Genomic DNA, 16,478 nt, shown 5'->3' with positions numbered 1-16,478 from the left:
AGATGAGGAGAGACCGGAGGTGAGGATGGCTCTTCAGTTTCAGGTTTAGGCACCTGGACAGATGGTCTTGACTTCTCCAGTGGCAGAAAGCACTGAAGGGGAAAGAGGTTGGGGGAAGGGACTGTGTAGGCTGAGCAGCCTAAGTCTGAGAAGCTGGGCCACTTGCAGGTGTTGGTCCAGGGTGCAAGTGCGTTTGGTGGAGGGGGAGACTAGGAAGGGAGGAGAAAGTCCAGTCTGTTACTAGACCTCACCATGCTGCAGGTGTCTGGGCCAGCAGGTCGCAGCCGGAGCTGTGCAGCTGGCTGCTGTCACATCCCTTTCTCTCCCAGCTGCCTTCAGCTGAGCTTAACGCCAGCAGAGGCCGAAACACTTCACAAATGCAGCTTGTCAGCTGGGAGGTGCACTCAGAGCTCAGGAACACTGTTTTCCCTCTTTATTGTTTTCCATCATTTTTTTTTTCAGTCTGGGTTTTGGGCCCCGTCAGATCCTTTTCTGTTCAACACTGAGCTATGTATCCACCCCTCTCAAGGCTGAAAAAGAGAAAGACTGTAAAAGTGCCCTGCAAAGAAGAGGCTTCCAACTCTCTGGGTGGGGGGGGGGGGGGGTGCTCTCTTCCTCCTCTTGTCTTCTGGGTTCATTCCAAATTATTCCCCAAAGGAAAAATCGCTGAAGGACTGGGGGCGGTGGTGGGGAAAAGGACAGTCTCCCAAGAGGTCAGGTGAAGCCGCAGCCTCATGGTGTTGAGGGAGGGGCTGGGGGAAGCGGGAGCCTGTTCCTAGGAGACACTGTCTACTGGACACCTCATCCTAGACGGCTTCCTTGAGTTCTGACACTGTTCTAGGAGTAGGAATCATTATCCCACACTGTGGAGAAGGAAACCAAGGCCAGGTAAAGTTATGTAGGGCCCTTAAAGTTGCAGAGCCAGGAATAAAGTCTGGATTGGGACTCAGGTCTGTGGGCAATCCAAGGCCGCCCCCTTTACACTTCAAATGCTCTTTCCCCCTCCGGAAGCCCTCGCGTCCTCATCCCTACCCCACCTCTTGTTCCCCAAGCGTGGCTAGGGCTAGGGCTCCAGGGCTACGCCAAGCACCCTTCGGTCTTCCCGGGAAGAATTTTCCCTGGCCCGAGGCTAGGGTCTGGCTCTGGGGCGCTCCTGGGACCTGCGGGATCACCACTACACTCTGGCGCGCTGAGCGCGGTGAGCTAGGGCGCCAAGGCACAGGTGTGGCTGGAGTCCAGCGCGGAGGCGCGGGGGGCGGGACGCGGGGCCGGGGAGTGGCCAGGGACCGCGGCAGCGCCGCAGTGCCAGCCCGGCGCCGACGACTGCCTGCCCCAGCCCCTCAGTGGCGGCTTGCTCTCTTCTCTCGCTCCGAACCAGACACAGCCGCTGTCGCTGCCGTCCGGCGCGCCGCAGACTCCCGAGAACAGCCCTGGCTGTCAGCGGGCACCAGCCGCTTCCTGTGCCCATCGCGGAGACTGAAGGGGCGCACCACGGCCACCGAGCCAGAGGCGCTTCAGGAGGCAAGAGAAGTCCCCGCGCGCTCCGGGGCCCGGCGCAGCTCATGGTGAGCGCCCTGTGGGGCTCGAGGGTCCCTTGGCTGAGGGGGCGCATCCTCGGGGTGCCCGATGGGGCTGCCTGGGGGTCGCAGGGCTGTAGTTGGGACCGCGCACAAACCGACTCTGCGGCCCAGCCCGAAATGCTGCCGCCAAGGAGCAACGGCACCGCTTACCCGGGGCAGTTAGCGCTATACCAGCAGCTGGCGCAGGGGAACGCCGTGGGGGGCTCGGCGGGGGCACCGCCACTGGGGCCCGCGCAGGTGGTCACCGCCTGCCTGCTGACCCTACTCATCATCTGGACCTTGCTGGGCAACGTGCTGTTGTGCGCAGCCATCGTGCGGAGCCGCCACCTGCGCGCCAAGATGACAAACGTCTTCATCGTGTCTCTGGCTGTGTCAGACCTCTTCGTGGCGCTGCTGGTAGGCAGTCGCCGAGGTGGCCGGTTACTGGTCCTTTGAAGCGTTCTGCGGCATCTGGGTGGCCTTGGACATCATGTGCTCCACCGCCTCCATCCTGAACCTGTGCGTCAGCAGGTCATCAGCGTGGACCGCTACTGGGCCATCTCCAGGCCCTTCCGCTACGAGCGCAAGATGACCCAGCACATGGCCTTGGTCATGGTCAGCCCGGCCTGGACCTTGTCCAGCCTCATCTCCTTCATTCCGGTCCAGCTCAACTGGCACAGGGACCAGGCGGTCTCTTGGGGCGGGCTGGACCTGCCAAACAACCTGGCCAACTGGACGCCCTGGGAGGAGGCCATTTGGGAGCCCGACGTGAGGGCAGAGAACGGTGACTCCAGCCTGAATCGAACCTACGCCATCTCTTCCTCGCTCATCAGCTTCTACATCCCCATGGCCATCATGATCGTGACCTACACGCGCATCTACCGCATCGCCCAGGTGCAGATCCGCAGGATTTCCTCCCTGGAGAGGGCCGCAGAGCACGTGCAGAGCTGCCGGAGCAGCGCAGGCTGCGCACCCGACACCAGCCTGCGGTTTTCCATCAAGAAGGAGACCGAGGTTCTCAAGACCCTGTCGGTGATCATGGGGGTCTTCGTGTGTTGCTGGCTGCCCTTCATCCTTAACTGCATGGTCCCTTTCTGCAGTGGACACCCCAAAGGCCCTCCGGCCGGCTTCCCCTGCGTCAGTGAGACCACATTTGATGTCTTCGTCTGGTTCTGCTGGTCCAACTCCTCACTCAACCCAGTCACTATGCCTTCAACGCCGACTTCCGGAAGGTGTTTGCCCAGCTGCTGGGGTGCAGCCACGTCTGCTCCCGCACGCCGGTGGAGACGGTGAACATCAGCAATGAGCTCATCTCCTACAACCAAGACACGGTCTTCCACAAGGAAATCGCAGCTGCCTACATCCACATGATGCCCAACGCCATTCCCCCCGGCGACAGGGAGGTGGACAACGATGAGGAGGAGAGTCCTTTCGATCGCATGTCCCAGATCTATCAGATGTCCCCAGATGGTGACCCTGTTGCAGAGTCTGTCTGAGAGCTGGACTGCGAGGGGGAGATTTCTTTAGACAAAATAACACCTTTCACCCCAAATGGATTCCATTAAACTGCATTAAGAAACCCCCTCATGGATCTGCATAACCACACAGACATTGACAAGCATGCACACACACGCAAATACATGCCTTTCCAGTGCTGCTCCCTTTATCGTGTGTTTCTGTGTAGTAGCTGGTGTGCTTAGAAACCTCACCCCATTGATTGGTAATTCAAAGAACTGGCAGAAGCAGTTGCAATAAACTCAGTCAAAAATACCCAGCCTACCAGAGATGGAACAATGATCCTATGAGAGAAGATAGTATGGTGCTGGCTCCTTAAAAAAAAAAAAAAATGATACTTGGTCCTTAAAAAATATGCTCTGCCCTCCCTTTTTAAACAAATGGCTTTTTCAGTCACTTGTTTGTGTTTGAATTGATTTTTAAACAGCAGGTTTTGTGTGTGTGCAGTGATGTGGTGGGAGCACAGCTTTCCTGGGTCTGGATTCCCGTGGCTTTGTGCTTGTGTCATTTCTTCTCTCTGTGCTGGTGGGGGTCTCTTTACCATAGCTTAAGAAGTCTCCCTGATTTATTCTGGTGTCTAATAAACACAGATTATTTGTATTATGTGGTGACTATCTTTGCTTTGCTACACTGGGTTTCAGGATTGCTTCTGAAGAAACGATGAGTGCATCCTTAAAATGCGAAGAAGACATTTGCTGGGTCTGCAAGTACATGCGTATTCTCTTTACAGTTAAAGATACACCAGGGCAAAGGACCTTGAGGAGCTTCTGTTTTCTCAGGTTACTTTTTATTACTTATACACATGTTGGGTCTGTGCTGAAACCTGGCTTCAATGGCATGGCATTAGATCTTCTTAAGCCCAGATTTTTTTTTCATTTGGAATCTTTTTTGAAGTAACATAAGACAACTCTCCTTATTCCTAGATAGATGCGATCAGTTCATTGAAAAGATCATGTAGAATAATATCTTGAATCTTTCTCCATCTGAAATCTGTAGCATGTTTTAGAATCACATGGCTTTTGAGAAATCCTGTTTTCTGAAGGGCTTTGAAATGTGTGAATCAAGATGCTTTAAAAAAGAAACCTATTTTTAAATAGGCCTTTTCCTTAGTGGACAATAGCAAATAGAGAAATGCTTTTTAACTAAAATGTAGAAGCCAGAGATGAACTGTGAATGAACTTGAAATTGGAAAATCTGTAGGTTGAGGCGCTCAATAGAAAAGCCCAGCTGACTCCAATCATTTTGTTTTTCCTCTCTGCAGTGTGCACAGTCAAGGGGAGTGTTTTATTCCAGACCCACACCAGTTGAGAGCATATTATTACCATCAGATCTAAATATGAGCACTATTAATGGAAGCAAATGAAATGTGAATATGCAATTTCTTGCAAGTCCCTGCTTTGAAGCAGTTTTATCAAGGACAGTTCAATCAATTTTGATCTCTCTAAGGCTAATTTTATTGTCAGTCTTCTGTGCAGCCATATCTTGATCACTGCAAAATGTGCAGCTCCTGGCACATCGTACTTAATAAATATTTGTTGAATGAATGACTATTTCTGGAATAGTGAGATTGAAAGCAAATCCTATTCAGTACATCAATTTTTATATATAATTTAGTCAAAATGATACTGGAATCTGAGGTCTGTGTTCAGTTTCTGACCTCCTGTGAATGGATAGCTAAGTGAACCATTAGGCAACATTAGGGGCAGTGAAAAGCACACAGCTGTACGATTCAGGAGATGGTCGCATGACCTTGAGTGAGTCAATTAACCTTTCTGGGCCTCATTTTCTGTCTGTGTCTGTAAATGGAAAGACTTCAGCTGGATCACTGTTTACCCAATTGTGCTTTGTGATGCAGATGTTAATGGATGGGGTCTTTGGTGAAATAAGTTCAGCAAACCCAGGTTCAACACCTGTTTTCTCGATAGGACTTCTTAGAGCTTCTCCTGTGCATGATGCATCCTCCACTGCGAGAAGATTCTGTATCATTTCCCAATGCCTTTCACTTTGTGAACCTTGTCTGATGGAATTCCTGTTACTGTTTCTCTGGAGTCCACAGTCACGACTTGAGAAACTCAAATCTAACTGATCTGGAAGTCTTTACAATATTCTATTCTAAAGCACGGGTTGCTATAAGCAAAATCTTTTGTGAAAAACACTGTTCTAGGCTCCAGTTTAAATAAGTTCTGTGTTATGGAAAATGGGTTATGTGAGGACTTTGGAATTTCCTTCTGTAAAATATCACTCACCATTCATTATAATTACGTACTATGCTCTAGGCATTGTTCTAGATGCTGGGAATATAGTTGTCAATCAAATTCTCTGCTCTCTTGGAACATTTATGTGAGCTGGGGGAGAGATAAGCCAATAAAGAGATCTGTACTATACTGCACTGCATTGCACTGTGCTGTACTGACCAGGATAGATAATGCCAGGCAGGGGTAATTGCTATGTTGCAAAAAGCCCAGGGTGAGTAGGGTGGTGAAGCTGCTGTTTTATTTATGGTGGTCAGGGGAGGACTTTCCAAAGAGCCACATGAAGAGAGACCTTGATGAAGTAAGGATTGGAGGGCTGCTAATGTCTGGGAAGGAGAGCAATCCAGGCAGAGGGAGTGGCAAGTGCAAAGGCTTGGAAATGGGATTGTTCTTGGCGCCCTTGGAGGAGTGTGGCTGGAGGGCTATAAAAGAGGAGTGTGATAGGATTAATGTTAATTGCTGTAGCAGCAATTGCAGCAGGCATGATGGAGACCAAGCCTGTGCTGGGTACAATACATGTATTAATTCATTTCACTCTTACTGCCCTGTGAGGTAAACACTTTTATTACCCCATTTTACAGATAAGGAAATGAAGGCATTGGCAGGCTAAATAACCAGCCTGTGGTCACAGAGCTCCTGAGTGGCAGAGCTCAACTTGAACCCAGGTAGCCTGGCTGTGGAGTCTTTAATCCTAACTGCTCTTTGATGGTAAGAGAGGATGCCAGGACATCTTCAGTCAGCAAATGCACTAGTGCACAGATCAGGACATTCAGTTTTTTGTTCATTTATTACTGAAATGGTTAATTGATTCATCCCCACAGCTATACAACAGCAGATCTTCACTGTGTACCTGCTCTGTGCACAGCTTTGTGTTTGGAGGGAAGGCACCCTAGGGTTATGGGCAAAGTAGCTCTTACATGATGGGCCAATTGCTTTCCTGGATTCTTATTTATTCCTCACATTAACCTCACATGTTATTATTTTTCCATTTTACAGGTGAGGACATGGGGGCACAGAGGACCTTGAGGACAAGGTTGTTTGTCCAAGGTCATGTGAAAAGTAAGTAGTGGAACCACGGTTCACCCTAGGTCAGTGGTTCTTAAATGAGGGAACTTTGCACCCTGCACCCCCACAGATATTTGGCAATGTCTGGAGACATTTTTGGTTGTCACAACTGGGTGTCAGGTGCTCCTGCCATCTTCTGGGTAGAGGCCAAAGATGTTGCTAAACAATTTATGGTGCACAGAGAATTATCTGGCCCCAAATACCCATGTTGCAGCACTCGAGAGGCCTTGGCCAGGCGGGCAGACTCCAGGTCCCAGCTCCCCATCCACAAGGCCACCTGCCTGGGATTGGAGGCTCCAGTGCCCTAAGTTTGAAGTTTGGCCCCACCATTTATTAGTCTTCTGAATTTGGGCACCTTTCTGAGCTCCAGCTTCTTTATCTGAGCAATGGGCACATGAACCACACAGAGCATGTATTACACAAAACACTTGCCCCAGAACTTCCTTGTTCTGATACATGCTGAATCTTCTTTTATAATTAGGCATCCATACACCATATTGGTTAGAAATGAGTCATTACGTCCAAATCATATTCAAGGGGAGGTGATTAGACTTTACCTCTTCATGGGAGGAGTGCCAAAGAATTTGCAGAAGAGATGTTTTACATTTTATGCTTTATTTTTAAACACTTGTTCTCACATAGTTTCAGACTTACAGAAACCTTGCAACACGGTACAAAGAATTTCTAAATATTGTTTACCCAGATCCCCCAAACATCAGGGTTTCACTGTATCACTTATCTCTGTTCTTCCCTTTTTCTTCTGAGTCATCTAAGGTGTGATGCCCATTTACTCTTGAATATTTTGTTGCATATTTCCTAAAAACAGGGAATTCTCTCATCTCATCTACAGACTTTATTCAGACTTCACAATAATGTCCTTTATAACAAAACAATCCAAGACCATGTGTTGCATTTAGCTGTCCCCTGTAATTTGAAAGTTTCTGCTGCTTTGTCTTTCTTGACACAGACCTTTGTGAAGATTACCTGGCCAGTTACTTGGTATAAGTGTCCTTCAACTCCGGTTTTTTGGTGCTTTTCCATGATTAGATTCTGTTATGCATGTTGGGCAGGAATATCACTGATGCCATGCTGAGCTCCTGTAGCTCAAGGCATGAGGGGCAGGTGCTATTAATTAGTCCCATTACTAGCAATGTTAACTTTGTTCATGGGGTTACGGTGCTGTCCACCATTTTACTCTTTATAATTAATATGTATTTCCTTTGGAGAAATACTTTGAGACTATGAAGATATCCTATTATTTCTCAAACTTGCGTCCATTGGTTTTAGCATTTATTAGTGGCCCTTACCTGAATCAGTTATTACTGTGGTTGTCAAATCATGTTTTTTAAAAAAATTCCGTAATGTTTCTAAATGTATTGTTGGTTTTCTACTGTAAGGAAGAACACTTGTTTATATTATTGACATCGGCATAGAATCTTGATTTTCTACTTTTCTGTTTGTTTTTGAGACAGGGTCTCACTCTGTTGTCTAGGCTGGAGAGCAGTGGCATGATCACAGATCACTGCAACCTTGACTCCAGGGCCAAAGTGATCCTCCCACCTCGGCCTCCCAAGTAGCTGGGACCACAGGCATATGCCACCATGCCCAGGTAATTTTTTTTTTTTTTTTTTGTAGAGACGGGGCCTCCCTATGTTGCCCAGGCTGGTCTCAAGCTCCTGGGCTCAAACAGACTTCCCGCCTCAGCCTCCCAAAGTGCTGAGATTTACAGGCTTGAGTCACCATGCCCAGCCCGGGTTTCTAGTTTTTATAATAGGTTATAATCTTTTACTTGACGCTGTTAATGGATACTATTTTTACATTCCAGGTATGGGACCTGGGGACACATGTGTCCCATTTCTATGATATTAACACAATGCTCATTCTAGGGGCAACACTCAGAACACTGTTTTCTATTGTCTTCTAAGACTGTCCCTGACCTCAAATCTCTCAGTGAACTGAGGGTATCCATACTTATCATGATATTAAGTTGCCCTAGATTTGGTTAGTGGGAGCTCTTTAAGTTGGTTCTTGTGTCCTTTTGACATGCTGTCATTATTCTTTGAGTAGTTTGTTACTTTTCAACATGAGATATGTCAGACTCATCTTGTATATTTCCTGTCCAAGCCTTGGAATCATCCATTTTTCCAAGGAGACCAGGGTTCCTTCTAGCAGAAAATGGTATGGAGAAATCAAGATGTGGGCACTAGGGTGTTTATTGTTACTGGGGTGATATTGTTTCTATATCCTCTTAAAAGACAGAGTTGGGAAATGGATACATGTATATACATGCACACATATTCATATGTGCATATACACATATCCTTGAGCATCTCTATTTCTATGCCTACCTATGTACATATATCAAATCCCATGCACTCATTTTGATATCTAGCAGACATATTTTAAAAACCATCACCTCTGATTCAAATCTTGATTCTCTAATGTTCTAGTTCATGAGAACTGGAAGTCAAAGAGATTAAGTTACCTTCCTAGGTTTAAAAAATATTAAAAAGGGAATAGTTAGTTGCTTACCTTGTAGTTTATTGTCAGAGTTATGTGCTATGATGCATGTGGAATGTGTAAGGGCATTACACAATGATAATTTAAAAATGGTCTTCTTGTGACTGTGCCCTTAAGAGCTGAGAGTACAGGGCAGAACCTTCCTGTTTCTATGTACTGGTTCCATGCTCCATTTTATATACTGTGTGAGAAGCTACTAGGGATCAAGAATTCAAGAGTCAATATGCAGGAGAGGGATAGAGTGGCTAAAGAGCAAACTAGACTTGCCTACATCTAGAATAGGAAGAAATAGGACAAGATGTCAAGCTTGATAGGAGGAAGTTGTTGATATGAGGGGAGAGTTAATCAGAGAATGTTGAGCCCATGTGGAACCCCCTGGACCTCTAGGCCAATTTGGGGGAAGGGCTTAAAGGGAATATGAGTACCCTTACTCACAAGAGCAGGCAGAGCCATCAGACTTTTGCTTTGACACTGTTAATGAAGTACCATTTTGATATTCCAGGTATGAGACCAGGGGATACATGTCTCCCATTTGTAGGATACTAATAATACAATGCCAGTTCCAGGGAAAACACTCAGAACTTTGATCTGATTCTTTTCTAAGACCATTGCTGTCCTAAAAACTCTTAGTGAACTATGAGTACCAGCACTCCACCAACACTGACAGAATAAAGGTGACAACCAGCATTTGTTGACTATATATTGGGCAAGGTGCTTTGTATATATCTTCTCATGGAATCACTGCAATATTCTTGTGACATAGGCACCATTGTCCTCATTTGAAAAAGGAGGAAAAGGAGGCTGAGAGAGGCTCAATAGCAAGCCAGGTTATACTTCTAGTAAGTGATAGAAGTGGGATTTGAAGAGCATCTACTCCTGGAGAGCCCCCCTTTTGGGCTTTACACAACTCTTTGGAGGGACTCAGGAAGAGGAGAGCTCCTTCATGTATATTGCCCATGGGTCCTCTCCAGGTGAAGTATTTTGAGGTTCTGAAACCATTATCAGACTTGGCTGTAAATTCCCTCTCCATCTTGGACCTTTTCCTGTGCTCTTCCAATGGCCCTTTCCAATGGGTAATTAGACCTCAGTTGTCTACATGAGTGAGATCTGCTCAGCATGGAGAGGGCTCTATTTTTCTACACCCTTGATAATTTGTAGGTTTGGGAAAGCATGCCCAGTATGGCTTGTCAGGGCTAACATATGCCTTCATTCATATGTCAACTTGGCTTCATGGGTAGGGGCTGCCTGGAGTCCTGGGATGAGAAAGACTACACAATTGCATTCCAACCAATGACATTGAGGGGACTGGTTAATAAATGATTTCTATTAGGAGCTTGGGAGGTGGGGGATGTGTGAATGTTCTAAGTACTTGCCATTCCGTGTCTCTCCACAGCCCCTAAACCTGTCTGTCCTAGAACCACTTGAAAGTTAAAATATTGATGTCTGGGGCCCACTCCAAATTAGTTAAATCTGAATTTCTAAGGAATAGGGCCTAAGCTTCACTTTTTAAAAAAAGTTGAATGTGTTAGAATGTATATAGCCACAATTGAAAAACACCATTGGTCTACACTATCATTAGGCATGTTTGAAAATTATCTGCCTTGATCCTGCCCTGATCTTGCCTTTGCTACAATATTAAATGGGCTCTTATTAACAATGAACACATCTAATTATTCTCTAGATCTTTTATTAGCTTGAATTATTCTTAGATATTCTGCCACATAAAAGTATTTGAATGTATAGTCTTTGTGGTTGATGGTCTAATCAGCTAAACTCAAACCTCACTGCAGCTGTGACTAGAAAGTCCTCATTGATGGAGAACCCTAGAGGTCCTTTCAGAGAAGAAAAAATAATTCAGTGGGCCAAGCTGTAATATTTTGCCTCTGATTCTCAGATTCCTTGTTGGCAAAATGGGAATGCGAAATAAATAAAGAGTCTATAGTCAGTACCTAATAAGTATTTATTGAATGAATAAATTAGTGAAATACAAAATTAAAATACTTGTTTCATCAAACATCTAGAGAAAAAGGAGACAGATATAGAGCTAACCCATGCCTGTTATACCATTTAATGCTAGGCGTATGGAAGCAGATACTGTGTCTCTCTAGTTTCACAGGCTCTCAGATAGAGAGGAACTGTACTCTAGGAGCCGCATGTGACTAGTCATTCTCAAGAAGTCCCCACCCCAATACCTGATTTGATGAGATTCTGAACTTTAGTTGATGCTGAAGGGGGAGGAGATTTTTAGGGATCTTGGCAGGACACAAGTGTATTTTGCATGGGGTGGAGGATGTGAATCACTGGGGGCTGGAGGACAGGCTTCCCAGCAGCCCCTAAGATGGCCTCCAGTGATCCATGTCTCCTGGTATCCATGCCCTTGTATAATCCTCTCCACTCCCTTATATCTTGGCTGAACCTAATGTCTTGCTCCTAACAAACACAATGTGGTGAAACTGATGAACAGCACCTCTGAGAAGTTACAAGAAGAAAATGACTTCCAAGAGGCCCAATAGCAAGAAACCAGAGGCTGGGGGAGTGTCTGACCAAGAGCCAGCCAAAACCTGAACCTGCTAATAATCACATGAGTGAGCTTGGGAAGGAAGCATCCCTCAGTTGAGCCTTCAGATGAGACCATAGCCTTATATTACTTCTTGATTGCAGCCTTTGGGAGGCTGTGAGCCAGAAGACACAGCGAAGCTTTGCCTGGGCTCCTGACTCATAGACACTATCAGAAAAACACTTGCTGTTTTAAGCCGCTAAGTTCTGGGTTAATTTGTTATTTAGCAATAGATAACTAATATAGAAGAAAAGGGAGAGAACATTTATTGAATCCTTTTCTATGCCCCAGGTACTTTGTAAACATTTTTCCATTTCATCCTTAAGTCAACCTGGATGAAAATATTCAGGTTCAGAGATGCTGGGTGAGTGCCAGGGGCAGGATATGAATCACTACTGTTTGATTTGAAAGCCCGTGCTCATTTCTCTATTCCAGGATGCAAACCAGGAGACGTTTTCTATTCTATGTTTTTTTTTTCTTTTCTTTTCTTTTTTTTTTTTTTTTGTGGCAGGGGGACAGGGTCCTGCTCTGTCATCCAGGCTAGAGTGAAGTGGAGCAATCATGGTTTACTGCAGCCTTAAACTCTTGGGCTCTGGTGATCCTCCTGCTACAGCCTCTCAAGTAGCTGGGATTATACGCATGCACCACCACATCTGGATAGTTTTTTTTTTTTAATTTTTATTAGAGACAAGGTTGCACTACATCACCCAGGTTGGTCTCAAACTCCTGAGCTCAAGGGATTCTTCTGCCTCAGCCCCTACAAAGTGCTAGGATTACAGGTAGGAGCCATTGTGTCCGGCCACATTTTCTCTGTTCGTAAAGTCAGCAGTAGAATAGCTAACATTGTTGCTAAACAGTTTGTATAAAATGAGTAATTATTAGTGCCCCTGCGTGCAGCCACCTGCTGTTGCTGACCTTCTGTGCCTCTGCAGCCAAACATACATCAGGTACTTATGTATACACACTCCACAGGCACACAGATGCCTCCACAATACACATGTGCCCAAGATGCAATTGCGAGCACACAAGTGCACAAATAAGTACACACATGTGTCTTCACAAAGAACTATCTCCACCTTCATTTTCTCCCATCCAAGTACTAATCAGGTCTGACCCTTTTTAGCTTCCAAGATCAGATGAGATTGGGCATGTTCAGGGTATATGGCTGTAGCCTACATCCTCTTTTTTTTTTTTTTTTTTTTTTGAGACGGAATTTCGCTCTTGTTGCCCAGGCTGGAATGCAATGGTGCTATCTCGGCTCACAGCAACCTCTGCCTCCCGGGTTCAAGCCATTCTCCTGACTCAGCCTCCGGAGTAGCTGGGATTACAGGCATGTGCTACCACGCCCGGCTAATTTTGTATTTTTAGTAGAGATGGGGTTTCTCCAAGTTAGTCATTTTTAAATGAAAGACCCTTTGAGACAGTTCATACCTAAATATGTAAATAGTGCACAAGATTTTGCAGCCTGAACAGAAATGGCCACTATAGTTTTTTCTCTTTAGCAATTTTCTGTGTGCTGTAAACAAATTTGAAATCTGGCTAGAGACTTCGGAAATCATGTTGACCACTCCCCATATTGTGCAGATGCCGAAATTGAGGCCCTGAGGGACTTGCCCAAGTACCCCAGCAAAGTGGTGTGAACTGAAGTCCAGGTCTCCCAACTCCCAGTTGACTGTCCTTGCTGTGGCACTGTGCACCGTCGGTGGGGAGAACACTCCTGGTCCTTAGGAATCCATTTCTAAAGGACATCAGGAGCACAAACAAGTTCATGTCCTATTGTTCTTTCCACGTAAAAGAAGTTGATGACATTTATGCTTTTCTCACAATATCCCATTAAGATAGAACATTGTTGAATTATTTGTGGATTAAATACAGATGCGCAGGGATTTTAAGGCCCTGATTGATTTTCTGTTGAAAGAAGCGAAAAGAATGTTAATTTACAACTGGCAAATGTTAGCTCGTAGGAGGAGGCAAAACAGCATTTCAAAGGCCTGTTTTTTGTTTGGTTTTGGTATTTCATGAAAGAGATTTTTCTGTGCAAAGTGGCAGGAAGCCATTTTCAACAAGAGCTAAGGGGAATGAAGATTTAAAAATGGACCAAAAACAAACTCAAAGGTGCCAGGCCTTTGTTACTGCAAGCCCCTCTTGCAGGATGCGAGGCTGCTAAAACAAAATCAGTAATTTAAGCAACTTTCTGTCCCTCTCTCCCCTGCTATTCTGGTAAAATGATTTGACATTTCAGACAACAAGGAATGAACATCAGACCAGGAAGAAAAGGGCTTGGTTATGAGTCCCAGTTGTGTGATTTTAAGTACATGATTAAACGTTTATTAATTTGGTTCTCTCATCTCTAATAATGAAACCATCACTCTTACATCTTGAGTGTAAATAATGCTCATTTACTAGAACTCACCCTGTATCAGATGCCACATTAGGATTTGTGCAGAGTGATCTCATTAATTCCTTTTTTTTTTTTTTGAGATGGAATTTCACTCTTGTCACCCAGGCTGGAGTGCAATGGTGCAATCTTGGCTCACTGCAACCTCTCTCTGCCACCTGGTTTTGGTTTCAAGCGATTCTCCTGCCTCAACCTCCCAAGTAGCTGGGATTACAGGTGCCCACCACCACGCCCGGCTAATTTTTTCTATTATTAGTAGAGACGGGGTTTTACCATGTTGGTCAGGCTGGTCTCGAACTCCTGACTTCAGGTGATCCACCTACCTCGGCCTCAAGTGCTAGGATTGCAGGTGGGAGCCACCTTGCCCAGCCTCATTAATTCTTTATAGCAGCTTTGTGAGGAGGTCTGTTCATTCTCACTGTACAGCTAAAGGTGCTGAGGCTCAGAAAACTCAAGCTCCTCGCTCAGGGTCACACAGCTAAGAAGTGACAAGGTGGAGATTTAAACCTATGCTTGTCTGGCTAGGCACTGTCTTATATAGTAAGAGTGTGGGGATGACAGATTGCAAAACAAAGCAAAATAAAACTCACAAGCTCTGAAGATGTAGTGACTGCCTACTCTGCCCCTGTGCTAGCGACCCAGAGTTAAAGATGGGTTCTCATCATGGTCTCTGCTTCTGTGGATCCCTCAGCGGCTTGAGAGGAAAGCAAACCTGGTGGTGGCAACGAGGGCATCTGATATTTTGGATTCCATTTTGGACTCATGTTTAAAGTGCATATGGGCTATACAGGTGGGTGTATGAGCCGAGGACAAGAGCAGAGGTCTGGGTTTGGGGCCAACATCACCAAAGATGATAGCCAACACTGAGTGACTGCTGAATTTGTGCTGGGCACTGTGCCAAAGAGTTCTCAGGCATTAACCCATTTTTTTTTTTTTGGCTGAGACAAAGTCTCACTCTGTCACCCAGGCTGGAGTGCAGTGGCGCGATCTTGGCTCACTGCAACCTCCGTCTCCCAGGTTCAAGCAATTCTCCTGCCTCAGCCTCCCAAGTAGCTGGGCCTACAGGCATGCACCACCACACTCAGCTAGTATTTTTGTATTTTAGTATAGACGGGGTTTCACCATGTTGGCCAGGGTCTCTTGATCTCTTGACCTCATGGTCCGCCTGCTTCGGCCTCCTAAAGTGCTGAGATTACAGGCATGAGCCACTGTGCCTGGCTGCATTAACCCATTCTATCCTCAGACTGATGCTGTGAGGCTGCTGTCCTTACCCTGCTGTACGGAGCAGTGAGAAAACTTGCTTGTAGGTGAAAGTTAAAACTTCAAGGAGGATTCTTCTTGAAAGCCATCCCAAGGTTTTTCTATTTGGTGATTCATGATCAATCTTATGCCCCAAGTCCCCACATTCCCTCTATTTTGAGTCACTCTGTCTCGTAAGAGCCCCTGGTGCCTTTATTTTGCTTCATTTGAATTTTGGATTCAGCATGCATCAGAAATGTTCTCCCTGAGAGCTGGAAAGCATTTTTGTGATGGCTGGGCTGCAGGGCCATTAAGAAAATACCTTTGCACACCAACAAAAAAGACTAAAGCCTTAATTGCTGATCAGAAAGGCAACAGGAAAGGATGCACCCCTGCATATATGGTATGGTATGGTATGGTATGGCCATGGTCATGGGCATTGACTGGGTGCTTGCTGCATGCAAAGGCTCTGTGGTAAGCACCTTGGAAACATTAACTCATTTACTGTCCCAACAAATCCAGGATGTACGTACAAGTAATAGTCCCACTTTACAGGTGACAAAAATGAGGAATTGAGAGGTTCGGTGATTTGCTCAAGATCACACAGTATGTGTGGCACAGCTGAGATTCAGACCCATAGGTGAGACTCTTGAGCTTATTCTTCTCACTGAACCCCCTGCCTCTCATGGTTATGTGGCTCATGCTCCCATAGCCTTAAGTCCTGAGGCTAAGGAAGGGTCCTCAGATAAAAGACGTCAATTTCTGTGTCTTTTTTGAGCAGGCTTCATGAACATCAACACTCATTTGAGGTTATTGAGAGCATTTGCCTGGCCTTAACATTGTCATCCCAAAGCTGTTTGCCAATTCATTCCCATCTTCACAGCCCTGTCTTTCTCCAGCAGGCTTGGTCTGTGGTTCTAATGAACACAGGAGGCTTGGTTCATTCGGATGCAGGAAGTGAGGAGGAATAACATGAAGGGGATTGACCAGATGCCTCAATTCTAATCAGCTGAATGGAGATACTTATGATACTTCCTTATGCAGTGCTGTAAGGATTAGATGGGATTCTTTATATAAAGGACTTAGAACAATACCTGGCATGTTGTTAGTACTCAATTAACTTTATACAATATATTAGTCAGGCTTTGTTGTGATCATGCCACATAAAAAGTAATCCCCAAATCTCAATGCTAACAACAACAAACATTTACTTCTCATTTCCATAGGTCAGCTGTGGTTCTACAGGGCTCTTCTGGGCTTGGCTAGATTCAGATGGGCCTGGATCTGGGTGGTGAATTGGGTTCCTATTTGCTTCACTTGGCTCTCAGAAGAGGATCCAGGGGAGTAGCAGCAGCTATCTGAAGCATGTTAAT

General features: G+C 45.7%; 1 long non-coding RNA gene and 1 pseudogene across 1 annotated transcript; both read left to right on the top strand.

Moving 5' to 3' along the window:
• The first annotated feature begins 1,530 nt into the window (after positions 1 to 1,530).
• Positions 1,531 to 3,677, top strand: LOC101141566 (D(1B) dopamine receptor-like; annotated as a pseudogene).
• A 51-nt stretch (positions 3,678 to 3,728) lies between these two features.
• LOC134757040 (uncharacterized) lies at positions 3,729 to 16,086 on the top strand. The gene is made up of 3 exons (XR_010130659.1): positions 3,729 to 3,853; positions 6,323 to 6,385; positions 16,005 to 16,086. It is a non-coding gene; the product is annotated as an uncharacterized lncRNA (long non-coding RNA).
• The last annotated feature ends 392 nt before the right edge of the window (positions 16,087 to 16,478 follow it).

The sequence above is a fragment of the Gorilla gorilla genome, chromosome 14 (genome assembly GCF_029281585.2).
Source record: "Gorilla gorilla gorilla isolate KB3781 chromosome 14, NHGRI_mGorGor1-v2.1_pri, whole genome shotgun sequence".
Lineage (NCBI taxonomy): Eukaryota > Metazoa > Chordata > Mammalia > Primates > Hominidae > Gorilla > Gorilla gorilla.
Note: the sequence above shows the minus strand (reverse complement) of the source record. Positions and strands in the feature narration are given on the sequence as shown.